Source organism: Schistocerca gregaria, unplaced genomic scaffold (assembly GCF_023897955.1).
Source record: "Schistocerca gregaria isolate iqSchGreg1 unplaced genomic scaffold, iqSchGreg1.2 ptg000139l, whole genome shotgun sequence".
Taxonomy (NCBI): Eukaryota; Metazoa; Arthropoda; class Insecta; order Orthoptera; family Acrididae; genus Schistocerca; species Schistocerca gregaria.
In genome coordinates, this window is record NW_026061718.1 from 269,388 (window position 1) to 281,391 (window position 12,004).

Consider the following 12,004-nt stretch of genomic DNA (forward strand, 5'->3'; position numbering starts at 1 on the left):
TTGTGACCCTGCCGGAGGCAGAGCTTGGTTCTTGAATTAACATGACATCAATGTTCTTCTCTTCCGCTATCTTTCGGAGCTCCTGAGTTACGAGGGAGCTCCTCATAGAGTTTATTTGTAGGACTTTTATCTTAATCCGGGTGTCTGGTGTAGAAATGGCTATCAGGCCATACCTGGGCAGGGTCAAAACCAATCCTGCCGTACATCTTGACCATGTTTTTGTAGGTCTTGTTAATATCAAATTCCCGACCCCGTCTGATATATAATTTTGACACTAGGTCTCGTAATTTCTCAAAGTCTGTGGGAATGTTTAACGGGGCAAGTTGAATACAGTCTGCATCCTCCAGTGCCGGGAATGGGATTTTCTCTCCGCAAGGATGCCCGACCCTCACCAGCCGCCTCGGAGCCATGTTTAGAACTGTGGGTTCCTCCAGTCTTGACAGTCTTAAAGTTTCCTCCTGGTGGACACTGAGTGTACATCTTTTCTAGTGTGCCGTCACCATTTGTTAGTTCTACAATCTTTCCAGCTTGAGTTATTTCTACATCTTTTTGTGTCATTTTTACAGTCTGTTGCTGCTCCGCTGCAGAGCCCAGCGCGACGGCCGACGACGACTCCACCTCCGAGGACGAAGGCGAACCCCCGCTCCCAGCGGATGAAGCCACCCCGCCGGTCACCGCCGCCACCAGAGCGCCCAGAGGACCCCCCCCCCCCCCCCCCGTGGCCAGGAAACCCCCAACCTGACAGGAGAAGTCCGTCAACTCCGGCTGCTCTGTCGGAACAGGAACTGTGTAGATCTCTCCCTCCACTCGCGAGGGGAAGCCCCCACTCTGTGAGGAGGGAGACTCCAAGCTGTTCTGCTCAGTCGCCGTCTCGCCTGGAGGACTCCTCCTAGTGGCCAGGAAGGACCCGACCTGGCAGGAGAAGTCCAGCATCTCCGGTCGCACGTCTGGAACTGAAACAGAATAGACTTTCCTTTCCTCCTCTCTCTCGTTGACCACTGAGGGCAGAGATTCCTGCGATTCCTGGAACTTCGCCACCGACCTGCATCTCGCAACTGTTTACTTGGTGATTTCCGAGTGACCTTATAGCGCGTCGCCATAATCGGTCCTCTGTATGAGCCGCTGTATCATTATCTTGTAAGTTACACACTCCTTGCCAGGAGTGTTGCAGGTACGTTTTCGGTATTTACATGGAATGCAGGTGGGCGTTTCTCTTTCGCACTTGGTTTTATCGTGCTTTTCGCTTCCGCAATTCCCACATACTGGGTTTAGGAAGGTGCAGTATTTTGCGACGTGTCCATAATCATGACATTTAGAACATTTGGCAAGGGCAGTATAGTCCTTGACTGATATCACATTGTAACCTACGTATAGTCTGTTGGTTGTTATAATTTGCTTACGCCATGCTGGTGATACTTCGATAGCATGATGCACAGTGTTTCGGTCACGAGGGCCTGCCTTAAAACGGACCTTGAATTGTTCAATGAACTCTTCGCAGGTCATTTTATCCTCGAAATTCTGTGCATAGACGCAGTCAGCCACATCGTTCTGAGTCATATATGATGGTACATCGTACATCATCATAAGTAGCCTGCGCTTTTTGGGTTTTTCACATGTGAATGACTCTTGGATTTTAGTGTTGCTGATTAGTTTATCGCTGTCCTCGGTAGAGGCCAGTTCAACTATCAGCACGTTTTTCGTGGTCCTGATCTGGTTTATTTTTATTTTGTCCACTCTTGGGTTTATGCTCTTTTCGAATTTTGCTTTAGCAGTCTTAACATCGTCCCCTTTCTTTGGTTTTATGAAAACTGTTGGAACGGCTTTTTGTACATTCTGTTTAATCGTTTCTTGTACCGTGCGTTTTGTAATAGTTGGTGCTGCTGCAACTGCAGCATAAGACTTTTGGGGTTTTGCCGCCTCTTTTCTAAGGCGGTCATTTTCCGCCTTTATCTCCTCATATTGCCCCTCGAGCTTGGCATGCGCCAAAGCCCAGTTGGCAATTTCTTCTTTGATCACCCGGATTTGATCTGCGGTGATCTTTCCGTGTTTGACACTTCAGTCTAAAAGCCGAAGGAAGTGCGCATGTCGTTCCATGACGGATACATTCGACCTTGCATCGATAGGAGCGTCTTGCTCCGGTAGCGCTATATCACTCTCCACGTTTTCCGCCATCATTGAGTTGAAGAGTGATTAATTGGAGGCCCGTCTCTCACCCCGGACCGGCCTCTCTGACATGGGGGGGGGGGGGGGGGGGGGGCAAATTGCAGCTCGCTCACCAGTCCCGCCCCTTGACCAAGAGCCTTATGAGCTGCTGGGTTTAGCACGCCGTTTCCAGCGCACTAGTCCCCTTCCACGACCACATCACTGGGGATTTCACCCGTCCCTCCCCGGCAAATGCCCACCGCATTCCGGAGAGGCGGATTCACCTCTCGGTCTTCGCCCCCTACTCGGCCGAGTTCCCACCTGAAGGCCAAGAACCCAGTCCTACCCAGGTGCTGGGTCGGTCCCCCAGACTTTCGGAGGTCTGGCCCCATCTAACCTAGCCAGGGACATGTCACCACGCCCTGGCTTGACGGAGCGTGTCCGGGACATCCCGTTCACGGCGATGAGCCTTTGCCGGCTCGGGCCGTGATCCCTCCCCAGCGAATGTGGCCGTGGGAATTGCAGGGCTAAGATGTTGTTTGCCCTGCGAGGGACAGATGTGTCCCTTACGACGCAGCTTCCCCTGCGCCACGCACCCTTTGCTTTCGCTTGGGTTGGGGGCACTTATTGTCTTGCCACGACGGGAGTTTTACGTCCTGCCTTGACACACGACAACCCTCACAAATCCACAGCCCAGAGATGTTGATGGTGATAGCTGGGTCTTATATGTGGAGTTTGACATCATCGAGACGGTGCGGCACTCAAGCCCGAGTTACGTTCCCCAGGGGGGTCTCCACACGTACCGGGGGATCATGACCGAACATGTCTCACCCACCGCTTTTGCTAGTTAACGGTGGGCCAGTGCAGACCGTGAGGATTGCACCCAGTTAAGGGCTAGCCTTTTAACGTCATGCATGGACGGCCCATCCCGTGTTAGCTTCGCCCCATCTGAGGGGGTTACTGAGCCAGAGAGCCACGAGATTGGACATTACGGTCCCCGCCCCACTCAGGTTCCTCTGAGCCCCGACGCGTTCGTTGACTTCAGGGAATCAGAGGGTCTCCTGGCGGTTTTAACCCAGTTATGGGAGGCAGCGCGCCGACCTCGGGAAACGCGCGCCGACCTCGGGAAACGCGCGCCGACCTCGGGAAACGCGCGCCGACCTCGGGAAACGCGCGCCGACCTCGATATTACTGGTAATTCATTTACAATAATCTACATGTACTGCACAATGAAATGTACTGCACAATGAGAAGAGACTGTCAACCTCAGCACTTTGAAGTAGTGCACAGCCAGGATGACTGAGGTTGCGTTGCTGTTTCTAATCCTCTGGTGCTTGAGCTGCAGAATCCATAACTGCCTCGAATGAGAATGGCAGGAATGAATATCCTGCAGCAGTATAGAACTTACTCTGGATCTCCACCCTGCACAGAAAACAACGAGGCACTATTAGTTCTTATCATTCTCACCAAACTACAGAAGCCTGTAATGGACATTATGACGATGTCACCACCTTCACCAGTGAAAGTTCTTAGTAGCAATTGAGACAAGAGAAGTAGGCCAATTATTAATTTGTTTTTCAAAAGTCATTTCATTGTATATGGGAATACTCAGTGGACATCATCTGTCTAAAAGATGTCAACTTTGCAGACTATATGTATAATCAGAGCTTTGTCTTTTCCATTCCGAGTTTGTTTATAATGGTATTAAGGGAATCAGATCCACTGGGCATTTAGAGCAACCTGCTTTAAACAACATGAGCAGGCAGTAGGCACAGTATTTGACTGACTGTTCTTATATTGTTTGTTTCTCACAAAAAAAAAAAAAAAAAAAAAAAATGCTTGAATGGGGGTCAAAACCAATACAACCAGTACAAGTCTCAGACTGTGCAGCAGAGGATCTGTGCTTCATTTCTCTGGAAGGTGGCTGGATGTCAACTTTCCCTCCAATGACTTCACAGCACTCATTACACTGGCACCTTACTAGCATATAAATAAACTTGATGGAAGTACATTGCACCCTTGCACCTGAAGGTGACTGGCACACTTCCTCAGTGCCAACACCATTTAGTGTAACACTCATCTGTTCATCTTCTAATGTCACAGCATCAAAGGCAAGTTTTTTAAAATGTTTTCAAGACAGTTGCATATCATGTACATGCACTAGGCCCCCACACACAGTCAAAAATTGATAAACATTTTTTACATTGCTTCACAGTCAATATAAATAGATTATTTTGTCTTTTTTTCAACCTCTAGATGGGCAGTGTCAAATATTTAAATATTTAATTTATAAATATAAAATTCACGTACACAGAAAATCTTAGTGGAGAAAGAATGATACAAAGTGAAAAAAGAATACAAATGGAAAAATTTACTCAGTGATTAACATGATGTGACAAAGGAAAAAAATTAGATTTAAAACCATTAATGGAATAAAAGTAATAAAGTAATTGACAAAATTTAGTGCCATTATTAGTTTCAAACCTACAACCTTACCCTATTTGTTATGCAATGTAACCAGCCATTATACTATTATAAATTAATTCTATTGAGTGTCACATAAAATTCCGATTTTTTCCATTGATTACTCCCAGAATAGGTCCCACAGGGGTGAGTGACTAAGTGCAATACCTGGTATCTTAACTTACATCATCGTACAGATGGTTTCACAAACAGTCAATCTCACCTCTGAGGATCTCTTCTTTTAAGTGCTCATCTACTGCCGAATGCCCCTATTACACAATGATGGGACACCTTTACTCTTTCTGCTGTTCACTGTACATTTCCATTAAATATGAAATTATATTGAAAGTAACGGTACTGACCAAATTCCACAATCTGTATTAAATACTTTAACAAAATTAAATACCTGGATTGATTTAAGTTTGTTGAAATTAAACATGGAAATGAATGAGTTAATGAGTAAATCAAAACAAGCAATATTATATCTAGGACAGCCACAGAAACCGGGATTTACAATTTATTACTTTCAGTGGCACCTCTATGAAATATAATTTTTTCCTACTCTATATTTAAAATATACTGCCATAGTGAAATAAATTATTTGAAAAACAAGTAAAAGATAACCACATATACTTACGGGCATGCACCAGTGACAGTGCCCAAAGTCACAGATACAAGGCAGTGTGAGAGCCTAGCACGTACTCTATTGTGTGGATACCCTGATGGATGAAGATTTCTCCCAGGTCGTGGTCTGGACTGCTCTGCGGCACGGGAGCCCCATCTGTAATGTCCTTAGTGTGCTGTCCCTGACATCGATCCCACCTCCACATCCATGCCATTCTCTGCAGGTACGGGATGGCTTGAAAGTTGGGGAAAGTCAGAAGATTGTCTGTTAAATGAAAGAGCAAACTGACTCAACACTCCTGCGAGATATTTACCCTCAAATGTGTCAAAACATTGCAGGGGGTACAGATTATTACTCACCAGTTGGTGGGCTTTGTGGTGCCTCATTATCGAAACATTGGGTTTTGCAAGAAGTATCCAAGGCACACACAGTAGGGCAAGAACAAAGAGCCGCTGCAAGCCTTTCTGCAATACAGAAGAAAGACAAAATTGCATATACTAAAAGTAATGGAAAAATGCGAAACTGGTGAAATTACTTTCCAGAATAAGTTGTTTGAAAACACACATTAATACTATTTGAGGTAAGACTAATGATAATGTAGAGTGAAACCAAACAAATTCAATGAAACATTTTTCCACTCTTGCTCACCTGTCAACTATACATGAACTCATCACAACCTTTTGGAGGAACAATACCTTTGAACAATACCATATTGATGAAAGTGATTGAAATTGATGGAGCACACGCAGGGCCTGATGTGAAACCTGAAAAAAGAAAAGTTGTGTTTAGTCATCTATCAAATCACAAGCTATAAATTTAATCTAATGCTCCGAAAGTGAAAGCCAAGACGACTTTAACAAAACCTCCACTGTAATCACAAATTCTGTCTACTATAGTAGAAGTTTAAAATGCCAAAAATTTAATTCCCACTTACCAAATGTCAGTTCATAGTTCACCCGTTTTACAAACACCAAGATACACGTGAAGAGGAACAAGATAAAAAAATTATGTCAGACAAACTTGCATATGATAATGGAATTTTTGAAATACCTGGAGAGCAGAAATGGAGCCATGTAAATAAAGTTGCCTTATCATCACCTGTTTAATAAACACGGAGTCAATACTCTAATGTAAAACAAATATGAGAGTCATATGTGAATTACTCAAATGGACGCTGATGAAAACTATCAAAATTAACACATGTACACTATATACCAAAAGGAAAATTCAGTTCAGAAAATCACCAAAACATAGCTTCAGCTGGCAAAATACAAAGTACTGTCGATGGATAAACTTAAAAGAATAGGAAACTATTACAAGTGTGGGGAACATACGAGTTCCTTCATTAGAGATGAAAGTGGCATTAGGTTGGGAAGGCTGGAAAGGAGTGCAACTTGCTCAGACCCACCTATTGTAAACATGATAGGAGGCAGAGATGAAAGATGTTTGAGAACGTAGGAAGTCAAAGGTAGGCACTACAGCAGCATCATATAGAAGGGATAGTGTGAAAATCCAACACTAACACTCACTCTTACCTGCTTTCTCACTAACCTTTGTTTCATCTTTTTCTCAACAGCTAGGTCGTTCACAACCTGGCCTCAGACACTGACCTCAGTTCAACTATGTCCGCCCTACCTAACTGCCCTCCTAAAGAAATTATACAGAAGTTCTGGAAGTGTGTGTCTTTCTTCTTCTTCAAGTGCTTCTATCAGTGATACTCAGAATTTCATCATCAGAAAGTAAGTGCAAGGTTGGATCAAATATATATCGAAATTTTTGTTTTGTGTGCCTTTTTGTAAACAGGGAGTGGTGCGATCTCTCCTTGTTGTTGCTTTGGTTTCCAATGGCTGTTCTCCACAGCTAGATTTACTGAAGAAACAGTAATGTCAGAGCAAAAGGTAGTGTCCTATGTTGCACAACACATTATAATAAAGTTTGTCACAATAATGGTTGTAAAATGTTAAACTTTTTGGAAGGACTTGCAGCACAGTTCAGAGACTACACCCTGAGAAAGACTGAAGAGTATGCATGGCACAAACATTTGTATCAGAACAACAAGCAATTGAGAAGGAAACTCGCCAACTTCGCACAAGGACTAGCATGACAACATCCACGCTGTTTCTTCAGTCAGTTGACCTCACAGAAAAGTAATTTTGTGGATATGAATTTTTCTAAAGCTTAAATAAATTTAAGACAATTCTGGTTTATATTCAATTAACTCTCTTACTGACCAACCTGTCACGTATATATTTTCTATGACATACGGAACCGAAGATATTAGTGAGAGAATTCTAGTGAACTACAAATACATACAAGCTCTGAAATATCATTGGGTAACATGGGATTTATCAATTTTGATGCATCAAGAAAACATACACATCACAGCTTCATTCTCTTAATCCTGCTCTGAGCAAGTTAACAGTTACTTCCATGATACCAATCGCAAGTTGCAAAATGAGAAGATAAGCTGTGTCTAGGAACAAGTAAGGATGAACAGAGAGATGGAAAGGAGAGAGGTTAGGGTTCAACAACCCATACACAATGGACATATACATTCTGGGCAAAATAAATGGCACAGAAAATAATTATAGTAAGAATGATGTGGGATTTCAGTTTTTATGCACTTCAGTACCTGTTTGGTACCATTTTGCCACTAAGTTTTGCATTGTACACTTTGCTGGACATTTTACCAAAATACTTCCAGTCAATCTCTTACACTAACAGTCCTGCACATGTTTTCCATGAACTTTTTTGTTTGTGTGTTTTACTCATCTAGTCAGTAAACACATGTGCTCATCTTACTCAAACATAATGACACGCGCAAGTACTCAACACAGCATGAGGGACAGACACTTGCAGACATATACTAACAATCGATTGGTGCATCAAAATCACAGTTTCCAGCTTTTATGATGAGCAGCCCCCTGTTTAACAACAATCAGCTCCATGTCAAGTCTTACAAATATTTGCTGTTGCCTTGAAGAAATCATCAATGCATACCTACAGCAAGACAGCCAAATGAGATCTGAACCTCCATCTTATTTCCTTAAGGGGTACAACAATTTAAAAAAATCTCATTTGAAGATTAGGTGCTTTCCAAGCATTCTTAAATACGAGACTGTTTTATTCACAAATTTGTTGGCAGCTAAGTGCATAGCGTAAGCAGAATAAAATCATGATGATTTTTTGAATCTCACTAGAAGCATAACATTTATTCTTACTTTTCTGAATTTCTCATTAACTAACAGAAATGTTAACAAATAATATGGACTCAAATTTGTTAATAAAAATTTATCTATTTATTTTTAATTACTATCTGCATGAAAATCCAAGTACTCACAAATTAAATTTTGTTACACAAATGTGAAACATCAGTTTCAAAAAACAAAACATTATTTGAATCTAGAGGTTTACTCAAGCCAGAAGCCATACAAGATTCTACCATATTATGTGATACCACTAAAACCACAATTTACATGGTTTACATAATCAACTACATTATCTTGGCCCAGAACTGGGCCACAGCAACTATACTGCCTTCAGTCTTCATCAGGTATCCATCACTACATGACTGCACAACTCAGGGCAGATGGGCAGTGGCACAGGTGATCCATTGTTTGTTGTCCTCCACATTTTACAGTGCCATTCCACTGGAAGATTTCTATTTGAGAAGATGGTCCCTGGATTTACAAACACCTAATCTTAGCCTCTTTAGTCATCTTGGCTGATCAACCTAAAGTACTTCCAGATGGTAGAAATGCAGAAAGTTTACCCACCTTTGAAGTGTGTCACATCTACCTGCCTATATTTCTCTGCCAGTGCATGGAGACATATATATAGTGTGGACGTTTAAGTAAAGAAACTACTTCTGGAGTTCTGCCTGTATCTTGGTGGTGTCATTTCAGATAAAACTCAAGATTTTAATAGTGTCTCTACCACTTGTCTTCAGGGATAAAATGAGTGTCACAGTTGGTTCTGTGTTCTGCTTCTGACACAGACAAGCCAGCATGGTTTGAAACCTACCACAGGAGAGTGTCACAGAATTAAATGGTGTCACATGCTGAGGGACACCAACAGCACATTTGAAACTGCCGTTTTGCCTCCCTGTAAGTTTCAGTCATTCCCTCCTGTTACCCATCTATAAACAATGTGTCATCTTGCCCCCACCCTGGAATTTTCTAGATTCTGCTGGTCCTCCTATATAAGCAGTGTGACATTACAGCCTTTATCAATGCGATTTTTTAACATGTAAAAGTTTTTTTTTCTGTATTCGTGTCAGTATGTGCGAACTTTTAACATATTCAAATGAATGCTGTAACCAGATATCTTTGCCGTGCTCCTGAAAAGCGCAGAATATCACGATAGCTATAAACTGTTATACGCTGCTATCGATCAGTAAAAAAACGACGCACCTATGTTTCAAAATAACAATTGCCAATTTTTACTTCTGCAGGGAGCCGCGCCACTCTCTAGCTGTTCTTCTGTGAATGTGTTGCGAGTCGGACGCAAAATTATTGTGCTCCATGCTGATATAATCATTTTATTGTAACTTTAAGAGTTTAAGTGATTAAAAATATATGTAGCCACAAACACTCGAGAATGTGTATCATGAAAATTCGCTCCACTACCACAATGGGTGGCCATGTTAATGTAAGTTTCCGTTTCATAATATAATACTTGAAGCCTTGAAGTTTATTTAATTTCAAAGAAAATCTCTCAACCTTATTTTCATTAATTATACTTGTGATAATCTTTTCTGTTTAAAAGATTTATGTAGCCTTATGATCCAGCTTGTGTTCTGTCGGAACAGGAGGCTGTCGTGACGACATCGTTATAATATTTATTCCAAGTTCTTTCAGTTCCATTTATATGTTCGTACAAATCCAATTTGTTGGCCCCTTAGGTTTCTTTCATGTAACTTCTGTCTGCTTTCTCTGCGCGATCTTCCTCTGAAAAAATTTCTGTTCATTTTTTAGTAATTTTCTATATCGCGAATAAGAAAAGACAGCCGGCTCCTGCTCCGAACGGAACACCGTGACTTTTCTAACGCACGAGTTATCCGCTGAAAGGTAATAGAATTCCTTAAAGCTGGATCAATTACACATGTTGCTGCTGTTCTCCGACAAATCTGGTGTGATTAATAGTAATTTATTCTGTCACGATAAAAAGAACCTATTTTACTTTTACCAAAGCAACAAAGCTTTCAATTAAATTACTCAAAAAAATCATACCAGAGCAGAATAGTGTGCCAGTTCCAAGTAAGTGATTTTATTCCTGAATATGATGGCAGAAAACTGTTGAAAGCTCAACAATTTTATTCAAAATGATGGAACTTGAACATTGAGACTTTTTGTTCCATTTTTCTATCAACACATCCCCCCCCCCCCCCCCCCCCCCCACACACACACACACACACACACACACACACACACACACACACACACAGAGAGAGAGAGAGAGAGAGAGAGAGAGAGAGAGAGAGAGAGAGAGAGAGACACACACACAGGAAGCCTCAAGATGGCGTCAGTTGCAGAAGTTTTGAATGTAAAGGTTGTCGAAAATAATGTTATACAGTGTCAAACTTGCAAAAAGTGCGTGAAACCTGTTAAAAGTGGCTTCGTGTGTGTCCAGTGTAACTATAAATTTCATTTTCGTTGCGGAAAGACTGATCCTTCCCTGAGAAGCGACGATAACTGTGCGACTATGTGGAACTGTGCGGATTGTAAACAAAAGGCTGCATCTCTTAATGATCAAGAAACGTGTACTTGTGATGTAGCAAGGAAGACCGACAGTATAAAAAAGGAAAACCTATCATATCTTAAAATCATTGGACTCTTGCAGAATGAATTAAAAAAACTGTACGAGAAATATTAAGTAAATCCGCACAAGTCAGAGCAATGGCGTGGTAAAACAACGACCAAAGATGTGAAAATCGGTGCTTCATCTTCCGAAAATGATCTGTTAATTATTGCTGAGCTACGAGAGGAAACAAAAATTCTGAGTGATGAAAACAGAAGACTCAAGCTTAAATTGGTAGAGAGTGATCATCGGCTATGTCTTAATATCTCCAAACCCATGGAAGGATTGCCAGAAAGTGAAGCTACGACTAAAACGGCTCTCAACAGGCCTAGCAGTAAATGGGTTACTGTAAAATCGAAGAGGAGCTTTTACAAACATATTAACAATAAACATAGGCAGGACATTCTGTTACCATTAAATAACAAATATAATTCGCTTCAAAACACAGGTGACATAGAAACTGTATCAGCATACTCATCTGATAATGTGGTGCAGGACACTCAAAACTTGGCGAACAGCGAAGTAAGGTACAAGAAAAAAACGTAAAATTAAGATTTATTCAGACAGTTACACCAGAGGATTAGCAGCTATGTTAACGGAACGCGGACCTCGTGTGATTAACGAGTTTGAAATACAAGGTACTGTTAAGTCAGGAGCTGGTCTACGAGACGTTGCAACATCAATCAAGAAAGAAAGCACAGCCCTCGCGGACAGAGACTTTGTAGTGGTAATGGCCGGAGCAAACGACGTCAGCAGAAATGAAAGGAAGATAGCTACTTCGACACTGAAGAAGACTCTCGAAGTGTTAACCCACACCAACGTGATTGTTGTTAATGTTCCTCATTGACACGATTTGCCCCAGTGGTCGTGCGTGAATAAGGAAGTGGAGCAGACCAACAAGGAGTACAAAGCTATCTGTAAGCACTTTAAGAATGTTTCCTTAATTAACACCATTAGTTGTAGCAGAGAATGGCA

At 42.0% G+C, this 12,004-nt stretch overlaps 1 long non-coding RNA gene across 1 annotated transcript in view; it reads right to left on the reverse strand.

The window, feature by feature from the left end:
• Positions 1 to 757: 757 nt before the first annotated feature.
• The window catches only part of LOC126301790 (uncharacterized), a 32,168-nt gene continuing 20,921 nt past the window's right edge, over positions 758 to 12,004 (reverse strand). The window contains exons 2-5 of the long non-coding RNA XR_007553094.1: positions 5,879 to 5,994; positions 5,590 to 5,694; positions 5,243 to 5,494; positions 758 to 3,564 (exon numbers count right to left, since the gene is read on the reverse strand). This is a non-coding gene — a long non-coding RNA (uncharacterized LOC126301790). The remainder of the gene's footprint in view (positions 3,565 to 5,242; positions 5,495 to 5,589; positions 5,695 to 5,878; positions 5,995 to 12,004) is intronic.